Source organism: Microcebus murinus, chromosome 7 (genome assembly GCF_040939455.1).
Source record: "Microcebus murinus isolate Inina chromosome 7, M.murinus_Inina_mat1.0, whole genome shotgun sequence".
NCBI lineage: Eukaryota > Metazoa > Chordata > Mammalia > Primates > Cheirogaleidae > Microcebus > Microcebus murinus.
The window spans coordinates 40,664,941-40,675,672 of NC_134110.1; the positions used below are offsets into that span (position 1 = coordinate 40,664,941).

Here is a 10,732-nt window from a genome sequence, read left to right on the forward strand (position 1 = left end):
CCCACAAAATGATCAGAAATTAAAAAGTCATGGTTGTTTTAATTCACTAAAAGTTGTGGAGTGATTTGTTTTATAGCAATGGATAACTTGTAAGAATCTTTACTAAGACCTCAGACACGTTGATAGTTGTGGGTAGCAAAACCTGTTAGGCAAAAAAGGGCTTCCAACGACTTTTGTATCCTCATAGGTAGAAATAGATGGAGCCTTGACTTAAACATAATAATGGATACGGCTTTCAGGGCATAGAGTGACTCTCCCATAAGGTTCATAGAAACCCCACAAAGTTTTAGAGATAATTTCATCAGTGAAAATACTGGTAGGTTAAATTAAAAAGGGCAAACATAGTTCAATATGGGCCCCTAATTTCGTATATTCAGAAGTCAGGCTACCAAAAAGCTAAACATCTACAAACTTAGGTCATTTGTTTTCTTTTGTTTTTAACAGGTTTATTGAGATATAATTCACATGCCACACAATTCACTCATTTAAAGTGTAGAATACAATGGTTCTTAGTATATTCATATATTTTAAAACCATCATAACAGTCAAATTTAGGAAATTTTCATCACATTAAAAAAATTACCCATTACCTATCATTTCCCATCCTCCCATCCTTCCCATCCCTAAGCAATCATTAACCTACTTTCCATATCTATAGGGTTGCTTATTCTGGATATTTTACATAAATGGATCACATAATATGTGATCTGTTTTCACTGGCCTTTTTCACTTACTATAATGTATTCAAAGTCCATCCACATTATACCATGTATCAGAACTTTATTCCTTTTTATGGGCAAATGATATTCCGTTGTCTGGATATATCACATTGTGTTTATCCATTAAACAGATGATGGACACTTGGGTTGATTTTACCATTTGGCTGTTTTGAATATTGGTGCTATAAACATTTGTGTTCAAGTTGTTGTGTATATACATATGTTTTCATTTCATTTGACTATGTATCTAGGAGTAAAATTTCTGAGTCATATGATAAAATCTATGTTTAATTATTTGAGGAAATTACTAGATTGTTTTCCAAATTTCCTTCACTATACACATTTCCACCAACAGCCTATGAGGATTCAGATTTCTACACATCCTAGTCAACACATGTTATTATCTGATGTTTTAATTCTAGCCATCTTGTGGGTATGAAGTAGTATTTCATTGTAGTTTTGATTTGTGTTTACTTGATGACTAGTGAAGCCAAGCATATTTTCAAATGCTTATTGGCCATTTGTTTATCTGTCTTGGAAAAAATATTTCTTCAGATCCTTTGCCATTTTTAATAACACATATTATTCATATTTATCTTTTTTATTATTGATTTGTAAGAGTTCCTTATATATTTTAGACACAAATTCTTTATTAGACATATAATTTGCAAATATCTCTACAGTCTGTTTGCCTTTTCACTTACTTGATAGTATCCTTTGAAGAACAACAGTTTTTAATTTTGATGAAGCTCAATTTATGAATTATTTTCTTTTTTTGCTTGTGTTTTTGGTGTCATATCTAAAAGTTCATTGCCACATCTGAGATAATAAAGATTTATACTACCCCTATGTTTTCTTCTAAGATTTTTATAATTTAGCTCTTATATTTAGATCTTTCATACATTTTGAATTTTTTAAATACATATTGTGAGGTAACGATTCAACTTCACTCTTTTGCTTGTGGCTATCATGTTTTCTCAGAACTATTTGTCAAAAAGAATATCCTTTCCTGTCGATTGGCTTGGCACCCTTCTCAAAAGTCAGTTGACCACAGACACCTGTATGCACGACTCTTATCGGAGTCATGAGGAAAAGTGGACAGGAAGTCTTACCTAAATTGTACAGAGAAGAGTGCTTTTGTTGAAGTAAGTCTTTTTTCCTAATACAAGGATGTGGAAGATTTCTTAACCATCACTGTTTTCTAGAAACACAGAGCTCAGATAAAGTGCAACATTGTCAGTCCCTCCTTTTGTTCGACATGAATGAATATAATAGACTGCTGAACAACTAAGAGACAAACATAAACCTCCCGAGTGGAATGATGCAGGATCTAATAAAAAATCTCTCCAGGGATCTTTCTGGTGTTGTTCCTACAAAATAAATTGAACCGTCTGATGAGAGGTGATAGCAAAGGTCAGTTGTTTTTGAATCCTGAAGTGCAGGTGTCTTAAGCAAGTATGCCTGAAATGAAAAAGAGAAATATTAATGTAAAAGGTTGAACTAAAGCAAATAGCCAGGGGTCGCACCCCGAGAGTCACAAGTTTATTTTCTTCCAAGAGGTTGGTGGAAGAAAATCTTTAGATATAAGCAGAACTGCTATAAAATTACCAGCTAACCAATGAGTTATACATACACACACACACACATATATATATATGGATTTCTATTAGTCTCTTTCAGATGGCAAGTATTTGGCCCATTTCCCTAATAAGGTTGTTGAATATAAATTTAGAATTACACAGTGTTTGATCAATAGATTGTAATCATTTTTTTCTTTTTTAGGAGAGATGGACACTAGTAAAGTCACAGGTTGATTTGTTTAACCACTTCGGTACGGCGCTCACTGGCTGCGAACCCTAACCCACAGCCGGCACTCATAGTCTGTACGATAGTTTGTGCTGTGCATTGACGACGAATCTGTTTTGCTCTTGTGTGACGAGGAAAGCTTTACCTGAAAGACTGTTTTATTTTACAGGCAGCTTTACTTGTAATGTAAATCAGAATAGGTAACATATACATAGATGTTTTCATTACATTATTTTTAAATGTTCACAATTTTATTTTGAGAAATGAAAAATTAGAAAAGTCATATCACGGCTGTTGGCTAAAGTCGCTGTGCGCGTTCATCTGTTGACTATAGTTGACACTGGTACCGAAGTGGTTAAGGGGACTTTTCCACATAGGGGCAAGTAGAAACACTATGAGCTATAATCCCTTATGGTCTTATTTGGCGAGACTGGAATTTCCTAGAGGATTTTATAATTGGTGTAGGTGATGAATAAAACACCCAGCAGTCAATAAGACTCAGGGAGTGGCCAATGTCTGTGTCAAACTAATAATGGTATTAGAATAAATATGTCCTGACCTAACAATTACAATAAGAAAGAAAGAAAAGAGGAAAAGGGCGATGATGTGTAGATGACAAGCAAGGGCCTATAGAAAAATGAGAAGAATTATCATTAGTAAGTAGATTTTAAAAATACAGGAATTGTATAGGAGTCTTGGTCCAGCATTTGGGCAAAAGCTGTTCACTGTCTGAAATCATCTGCTTGTTGTAAAGGTCTTTGGGTTAGTTGTCTCCTTCCAATAATCACCTGTATCTACAGGATCTCTGAGCATCTTCAAGTTAAAGTGCCCTATTAGAGAAGCCTTCCAATTGTGTGGAATCCTGAATTGCCCCAAGCATTGACTCTGTGGAGTTTCACTACTGATTTTGTTGTTAACAGTACCTGATAAGGTCCCTTTCATTTTCTCCTGATGTCTCTTCTTCTGATGTCTCTTCCAACAGATGAAATATTCTGGCTGAAGATCAAAATGAAGAAGCATTTTAGCAAAATCTTGTGCAAAGGTACCCTTAACCCTTTGATGATAGGACTGGGTATGGTACATGAGCCCTTTGCAATATTTTGCCATGTTACCATGCAGCAAGGCAGTCTAGTAACAGAGGTAAAAATCTCTAAATGCATGAGCCTGCCAGTTACCAATTCATAGGGAGATAACCAGTGTGTTCCTGAGTGAGTGGACCATATAGCCATAAGAGCTAGTGGGAATACTTTCGGCCAAGGGAACTCAAGAGCTTTGAGGTCACAGGTCTTTTCAACTTTTCTCAGAAAATTGTGGGTACTCAGTATGGTATTGTTTTTTGAGTAAGGAATAATGTTGTACACGATTCTTTTATAATGGTGAATGCCCCATGAATTGATATAAAAGTTGAGATGCCCCAGGTTAGAGACACAAAATCAAGCAGCATTTTTAATAACTATAAGTGCTGTAACTTTCCAACAAGGAAATGCAGCAGGCAGCTCATCCTGAAAATAGATATACAATAACCAAAACATATCTAAATCCCATAGAGGCTACAAGCTGCATAAAATCCATCTCAAGGTGTTCAAAGTGCCATTGAGGCTTTGGGTCCTGGCCATGTTTCACCTTTACAAGTTTTTTCAGGATTGTGTTATTGATAGTGTTATTGTTATTGATTGTGACACATGACCTGAAAATAACCTCAGCTGTCTTTAAAAAGTTTCCTCACTAATGGTGATTTAAAATACTAATCAATTTATCTATTCCATGATGAGTAATTTCATAGAGAAATTTAGTTAATATCCACTTGAAATGATCTGGTGCCACAAGCAGCCACTTTGAGAGTGCCAAAGATTATCTCAGTAAAGGGAATAACCAGACTTTTTTCCCATTCTTGCTTTTCAAAATCACACAAGAAACTTTTTTTATTTCTTTTTATTATTTCAGCATATTATGGGAGTACAAATGTTAATGTTATGTATATTGCCCTTGTCCCCCCTCCCCCTTGGGTCAGAGCTTCAAGCATGTCCATTCCTCAGACGGTGCTCATAGCACTCATTATGTATGTATATACTCATCCCCTCCTCCCCCCTGCCACCTGCGCAATGTCCAATAAATGTTATTCCTATATGTCCACTTAGGTGTTGATCAGTGAAATCAATTTGCTAGTGAGTACATGTGGTGCTTATCTTTCCATTCTTGGATAACTTCACTTAGTAGAATGGTTCCAGCTCTATCCAGGAAAATACAAGAGGTGCTATATCACCGTTGTTTCTTATAGCTGAATAGTACTCCATGGTATACATATACCACATTTTATTAATCCACTCATGTATTGATGGACACTTCGGTTGTTTCCAGATCTTTGCAATTGTGAATTGTGCTGCTATAAACATTCGAGTGCACAGTCTTTTTCATAGAGTGACTTTTGTTCTTTTGAGTAGATGCCCAATAATGGGATTGCTGGATCAAATGGTAGATCAACGTATCGCTTTAAGGTATCTCCATATTGCTTTCCACAGAGGTTGAACTAGTCTGCAGTCCCACCAGCAGTGTAGGAGTGTTCCTATTTCTCCACATCCATCCCAACATTTATTGTTTTGGGACTTATTAATAAGGGCCATTCTCACTGGAGATAAGTGATATCTCATTGTGGTTTTGATTTGCATTTCCCTGATGATTAGAGATGTTGAACATTTTTTCATATGTTTGTTGGCCATTTTTCTGTCTTCTTTTGGAAAGTTTCTGTTCATGGCCTTTGCCCACTTTTTGATAGAGTTGTTGGATTTTTTTCTTGCTGATTTTCTTGAGTTCTAAATAGATTCTAGTTATCAGCCCTTTATTGGATGTGTAGCTTGCGAAAATTTTCTCCCATTCTGTAGGTTGTCTGTTTGCTCTCTTGACAGTTTCTTTGGCTGTGCAGAAGCTTTTTAATTTAATCAGGTCCCATTTGTTTATTTTTGTTGATGCTGTGACTGCGTTCAGGGTCTTCTTCATAAATTCTTTGCCTAGGCCAATGTCTAGAAAAGTATTTCCAACGTTTTCCTCTAGAATTCTAATAGTTTCACACCTTAGGTTTAAGTCTGTTACTCAGCATGAGTTGATTTTTGTGAGAGGTGAAAGGTGTGGGTCCTGTTTCAGTCTTCTACATGTGGCTATCCAGTTTTCCCAGCACCGCTTATTGAATAGGATTCTTTTCCCCAGTGTGTGTTTTTGTCTGCTTTGTCAAAGATTAGATGGCTATATGAGGATGGTTTTATATCTGGGTTCTCTGTTCTGTTCCACTGGTCAATATCCCTGTTCTTGTGTCAGTATACAGCTGCTTTAATTACTATAGCCTTGTAGTATAGTTTGAAGTCTGGTAAATTGATATCTCCCATTTAGTTTTTATTGTCTAGGATTACTTTTGCTATACGGGTTCTTCTCTAGTTCTATACGAAGCATAAAATTATTTTTTTATATATCTGTGAAAAATGGTGATGGTATTTTAAAAGGGATTGCATTGACTCTGTAGATCACTTTGGGTAGTATAGACATTTTAACAATGTTGATTCTGCCGACCCATGAACATGGTATGGTCTTCCACCTGTTTATATCCTCTGCTATTTCCTTACTCCACATCAGAAATTTATACTTTGAGAGTTTTAATAGGATCATTATTTTGGTTAAGGTACCTCATCTAGCATACATTATCTCCTGTATTTTGTCTCTCTTTATATGGCCCCCAACCTCTATAACAGCCATCTCTCTAGGTAATAAAAGTACATCTAAAAGTTATTTAACTTATGGTACATTTTTAGAGAAGCATAGCAGATGTAAGAAACCTCCCTTGTCATGAAAGCAGAACAAAGTCATGTACTACTCCAAAATCATATCTGCTATCTATCTATCCGTCTATCATCTATCTGTGTTTCTATCTATTTATCCTCTGGTATTTAGCTAATTGGCATACCCTGTAAGTTCTGCCAACTGGGCTGATTTTACTTCTGATAGAGGACTCTATTCTAAAGACCCAACTCCTTAAGTTACTGATAGCATATCCTGCTTAATAACCTCCAGTTTCAGTTTTAAAGGATGGTTCATCAACAAATAATAACATTAGCTCAGGTTTCTCAATGGGATCTCTAATACATCTGAATGAGGCACATAAAGATCCCTAATGGCAGTGAGACAATCATGATGTCTCCTTATTTTACGAAGGGTAGGACAGTGGCAGGATTCAGTGTATTGCAGTTGTAAATAGTAATATGAGAGAGAGAAAGAATATTAGAGGTTAGTCAACTGGCTGAAAACTGTTGTATATACTCAGGCTGTAGTAAAGTCTGCATTGCTCAAGGAACCATGAGGTCAAGCAGAGACTATAGGACTAGTGTACAGAAGCATCAAAAAGTTTTGCTTCTGCACCTGTTGCCCTAAGTCACGGGAGATAAGCATTTAAAACCAAGTCAAGGTTGGGGCTATAGTAAGCAATTGGTTTTTCATGGATTCCATGAAATGGAGTTAAAACTCATTGGCATGTCCAGATTGCTCATGCATTAATTGATGAAATTCCTTTTTGTAGTTAGGGATGCCTAAGGAAGGAGGCTGTTGGGCAGTCACTTAAGGCTACAGAAGGCCTATTCATGTTTAGGGTCCCAGATCAGAGTGTCTTAGCCAACTCACAAAGAGATTTCATGATCACTGAAAAAATTGGCACTAATTCTCTGCAATATCTAGATAAACCTAGAAATCCCCTCAGTTGCAATCTTGAAAGGGGTATATATTGTAAATTTTGATAGTCTTTAATCTGTCAGTAGAGAGGTTTTTCCCTCTTCCTAAAATAGATCATGTCCCAAATAATGGACTGTATTCTGGAAAATTTATAGTTTATCTTTTGAAACATTATGTTCCTTTTCTGCTAGAGCTGACAGCAAGCAAATGGAATTCTTTGTATAGGCTTCCTTATTTACTGAACAAAGTAGGAGATCATCTAGATATTATAGTATAACTGAATCACAAGAAAGATCTATACATTTTGTAAATTTTGATTGAGGCCCTGGGAAAAATAGGAGGGGGCTTCAGTGAACCCCCATGGCCTGACTTTACCCTCCCCAGGTTAAGGCAAAAAGGTTATCTCCTGGTCTAGAGGCACAATCAATAAAGGCAGAACAGAGATCCACTATAGTGAAGCAAGCGGCTTTAGACAGAATTGATGACAAGATGGTATTTCATTAGGTGTGCAAGGCTGCCACTAACAACAGGTTTATAAGGCCTAAGCTTGTGGTCTACACTGTGATTCTCCTTATGATAAACCACACTTTCAGACAGCACAAAAAAGTAACACAAATGACAGCACAAAAGAGATGAAAACAATGGTTTGTTTCAAACCATTTGGTTCTAAAATGCCAAAAAAATAGGAGACAATAACAAAACCAGAACACCAAACTTAGAATAAATAGCCAAGAAACTCAACACAGAGAGTACAGTTCAGACCTGGTGCAGACTTACCAAGTTATCCTTGGACTTGACAAGCAGCAAGCAGCAAGACACAAGGGGTGCTGCACCTGGTTCAAGGCTGGGGTCTGTGGTGATGAAAAGTGCAGACCTCATCTTCATGGAACCTCCAAGAAAACTATGGAAAGAAATAAAGATCACTCAAATGAGAACAAACAAATGCTATTGATTCAGAGCTTTCTAAGCAAGAGTCACCTACCATCACTTATGCTTGACAGAGACTCAAATGCAGGTTGAGTAGTGGGAAAACTCTCTACTGGAAAAAAAGGGAAGGCTTCAGGTATGTCAAATTGGAGGCTGTTGGCAGGGGGAAGCTGTAGGATAGCCAATTAGAAGAGTGCACTCTATGTGATGCATTAGGAGTAGATATTTGGTTTTCCATGTTGGTTACTTCTCCAATAAGTGCATGTGTGGCCCTCAGTAGGGTCACTTTCACCAGGCTTTCTTCGGAGTTCAAAGAGTGGCTTGTCCAAAAAGAGAGCTGAATCATGCATGGTCAGCTGGGGTGAGAAGTCTTCCTAGGCTTATAACAAGTCTTCAGGCTTGAGCTTGCAGTGGTTGTTAAAATCCTAGGGAGCAAAGGCCAGCTGAAATGCAAACTAGAGTTCCAGTAAGGATTTCGGCAATGAGGTTTTAGTTTTAGTTCTCAATGACTCCGAGGCAAGAGGAAGAGAGAAAAATGGAAAGATTGTTTTGGAGGCTGTTAATATTTCATAGCCAGATGCTAGAAGAAGCTGGAAGAATTGAAAATCTGATAAGGATTAACAATCTGTTCAAAGTGATAGGATCCAGTCCAATTTAGAAGTGGTACCGAACTGGGTTTTCCACAGGGAGAGAGAAAGCTCCACTACCAGGCAAGACAAAGTTTACATATTCGCCAGTTACCTGCAATTTACAACTAGGTGCAAAATAGCTCAAAGATAAATGACAAGGTTAAGAATCTGATAATCCAAATGGGTATGCTACAGTTTCCCACTGAAACACAAAAGCTCTTTCTATAGTCCCTCCCCGACACCCTTTTAATCAAAGACATTCTCAAAGAAAGATTATTCTTGATCACAAAATAAGGTTGGTTTCATGAGATTTGACCTGGTTATTTACACAGTTGCAGCAAGAATGGCAATATGCATTTAGATTGTTTTACATTTGCTTTGCCTGGAGTTTTCATAGAGAATCTCAAATTGGACTTTTCAAAACCTCTTGATGATAAGATGGCAAGCCAAGAACTCACCATCAGATTTCCCCTGCAGTACCTATTGATTTGGCATGATTCCTCTCTTCTTGAGTCCCCCAAATAGCCTAAGATTCCTGAGCCTTCTGGGAAGTGCCCCTCTTTGCTCACCTGCAAAGCTGGGAACCCTGCAAAGCCAGGTATCAGGCCAGTTCTCACCAGAGGAGCTCTGTAAGCATTGGTCCCATACGGCCACCCTGAGTTCCTTAAATGTGTCTGGTCATATCTGCTTAAATAAGTGTCACTCTCAAATATGACATTCCAGGCAAAGCCTTGGTTGTATTACCAATGTTTCCAATTATGTCCTGTTAACAAGGAGGACAGATTCTTATTGCATCTATGCAAATAACTACACTGTCATGAAAATAAGAAGACTCAATAAAATTTTCAAAATTTGTGAGTGTGTGTTAAGCAGGAAAAGATAGAAGTTTCACTTTTGTTTACAAAAAACAAGTATAGTCTAAGAAACTGTTATGAGTGATAACTTAAGAGAAAAGAAAAAAGAGTTTCTTATACACAGAAAATAAAGCAATAAATATTATCAATATTTCAAACAAATATCACAATCATTTCTTATCTGCTCATTCAGTCTTATATAACTAATTGTTCCAGTAGATCTAGGGTTAGGTGTTTCAGGCTTTCATGAATGTATCTTCTTTTCAACTAGATGTCTGGAACACCTGATCAAGTCCAATGGTGTAATCTCATAGTTTTTAAAATAATGCTATTATAAATCTGAACCCTAGAGTATCTTGCATGATCTTTTTCCACCAAGCTCTAAGACAGTTCTTTGTTGAAGATAAGACACTCCGGTTTGCAGCTAATTGCAAGGATTTCATGGAGGCATCAGAGTCAAACAGAACAGACAAAACTACATGTAGATGACAAAAAACTAAAAATTGTTATTTTCTTATTGATAATTTTCAAAATTTAAAGATGTAAATAGAGCTCATTATAAAAATAATGCAATTGACAATCACATCTGCTTGTTTCTGTGACATACAAAACAAAATAAAGTCAATTGAAAAAGGTTTTAGACAAAATATCTATACACATGGTGTTTTAACAATATTTTCTAAGGAAAGTAGATATTACATCTAATTTATGAAAATGAATGTACATAATCTTTACAAAGAAAGCATTTTCAGATATAACATAAAAATCCGGAGACATTAGACGCCATATATCCCTAGCACATCATTAGAATTTCCAAACATATATCAAACCTGTCATGTAAATGAAATCAGTAAATTTAGAGTAGGTTCTAAACATCAATATATTAGCAAAACTGCATAGATAAGTGATGTGAATTCCCAGCAAAAAACTACTGGCCTCATTTATACTGGATTCAAATTAAAGAACTAAAGTTACGGCTGAGTTAATGTTTTAAAAAATTACTCAAATTGTGACTCAAAAAATTAAACTGTTGTTGTCTAATATTAGGCAAAGCAACCCCAGGACCCTGATAAATGGAAATATATCACAG

At 36.4% G+C, this 10,732-nt stretch overlaps 1 long non-coding RNA gene across 1 annotated transcript; it reads right to left on the reverse strand.

The window, feature by feature from the left end:
- Window positions 1-439: 439 nt before the first annotated feature.
- LOC105882743 (uncharacterized) lies at window positions 440-9,633 on the reverse strand. Its single transcript, XR_001159410.3, has 5 exons — window positions 9,358-9,633; window positions 8,215-8,271; window positions 8,010-8,133; window positions 3,449-3,521; window positions 440-2,180 (listed from the first exon to the last, which is right to left on the reverse strand). It is a non-coding gene; the product is annotated as an uncharacterized LOC105882743 (long non-coding RNA).
- Window positions 9,634-10,732: the final 1,099 nt, after the last annotated feature.